Raw genomic sequence first — 2008 nt, forward strand, 5'->3', positions numbered from 1 at the left:
GTCTTATACTTTGCCTCTGATTAACAGGCCCCTATCTTAACTGTTCCTTTTTTATATATCCCAGTCTATTAGACAATGTTTAACTCTCACCCAATTGTCCCCTAAAGAATCATTACACCCACCTATAATCTGTGCCCCACCTCCTGGCTTTTTAATATCCAACCTTTTGGGGTGAAACCACATGCCTTCTGTTAAAGCTCTTTTAGAATTTACAGCTATTTTAGAACTTACAGCTCTTTTAGAATTTACCTAGCAGGCCTTCTGGTCTCTACAGGAAGACCCCCCCTCCCTGGCATGTTAAGACCAAAGACACCACTGAGAGACCACCAGGGACACATGTAGAAGCAAAGGAGCATCTTTATTTTCAAGCATATGCTTGGGTCACGCCTCTGGACAGCATGAACAGCATGACTGTGCAGAGGCGACCCTGTTACAGAAGCGAAGACGGTTTTTATACATTCTAGGGGTGACAGCGACTGGGTGATTGGTTCATTTTGGATCTGGTTGAGGATTGGTTGGAACTCAATCCCAGACAGGATTGGTTGGGGCTGAGGCTCCTTTTCGCAGAAGGGCTGTGGCTTGGCATTTTCTAGGAAGGGTCTCTTGTCTGTTTCTGATAAGGGGGGGCTCCACCTGGGTTGGCTGTCCCCTCCCTGGGTGGTTCTGCTTGTGGTTTTTCTCTGTATTGGGCCTGGGGCTCAGTGTAGGGCATACTTACAAAATGGAGTCTCTGCTGTCTCTTCATTCCCCCCTTGAGCTGGGAACTAGCTGAGGCCAATCTTGGGCTCAAGGCGTTAGTGCAAGCAAACAATTTGTACAAGGCAAAAATTGCAGTTAGCTGGGTGGATGAGGAGTTACAGGTTGGACTTTAGTATCATAAGCTGCATGGTATTAATCTGTTCCCTGATGAAGGTGAGCAGTCTGTTAACTATGCAGGGTCTAAAAGTCAGAAGGCAGAGGAGAATGAATAGGGGTCCTGCTAGAGTTGATACCAGGGTGGTAAGCCAGGGGGACCAATTGAACATGTTTTCATACCAGCTCTGAGATTGTTCTCACTCTAATTTTCTCTTGTGTAACCCTTCTCGGACCAGGACCATGGATTCTTTGACTACTCCGGAGTGGTCTATGTAAAAACAACATTCTCCCAAGGCTGCACATAACCCTCCTTGTTGTAAATACAATAGATATAGGCCTTTTGTATTTTGCAAGACTACTTCTGATAGGGATGTGAGGGATTCTTGTAAATGGGAGATGGATTTTTCAATTCTTTCAATATCCAGGTCTATGGCTGCTCATAAAGCTCCATAATTTTTGTCCTGGATAACTAGAGAGGAGATGCCAGTGCCCACCCCAGCAAGCCCTAGGCCCATTACTACAGCCAATGTTACGGCTGAGACTGGTTCTTGCTTGAGCCTCGGGTGGGTGCCCTCTAACTTTTGATAGATGCTATCTCCCATATAACATATAAGTTGGGGTATTAAATGGACCAGGATGCAGAAATCTCTGGTGAGATTGAGCACTATGCCATGGATTCATGGGGCTAGTTCTGTGGAGCACGCCTACCATGTATTGTTGGGGGGTATGAGATACCTGGCCCCATTCCGTGGGAAAGTCCTGTTACACACGTGATGGAATCGGGGGCCTGTGTGTCCTACACATAATTCTTGACTGGATATGGCCTGGAGGGTAATGCGGGGGCCTTATTGTTGTCATCTACAGGTGCTGGCCTTTATATTCACTGTTGGGAGTCCTCACAGGGTGATGCCCTCATAATAAGGGGGCTGGACTGCAAGGCACAGCCAACAGGATTTGGTGACGTCCAGCCTGGAGGTGTTTATTACCTGGTAGGTCTTGGTGAGGAGTATCCACTTGGGTTCGCAGGCTCTGCTTCCAAAGGGCCCAGGGTTGTTGGGGTGGCATCAGTGCTGCCTGGCGGGAAGCTCAGGGGACGAGGTTGTCTAGAGTTCCGGGGAGGTAGTGAAGGAGGCAAGAGGGTGTTGGGTCCCAC

General features: G+C 48.0%; 1 non-coding gene across 1 annotated transcript; it reads left to right on the forward strand.

Moving 5' to 3' along the window:
• Nucleotides 1-221: 221 nt before the first annotated feature.
• LOC111726952 lies at nucleotides 222-284 on the forward strand. The gene has a single exon (XR_002774618.1). It is a non-coding gene; the product is annotated as a U7 small nuclear RNA (small nuclear RNA).
• Nucleotides 285-2008: the final 1724 nt, after the last annotated feature.

This window comes from Otolemur garnettii, unplaced genomic scaffold (genome assembly GCF_000181295.1).
Source record: "Otolemur garnettii isolate 467f Iridium unplaced genomic scaffold, OtoGar3 scaffold00087, whole genome shotgun sequence".
NCBI lineage: Eukaryota > Metazoa > Chordata > Mammalia > Primates > Galagidae > Otolemur > Otolemur garnettii.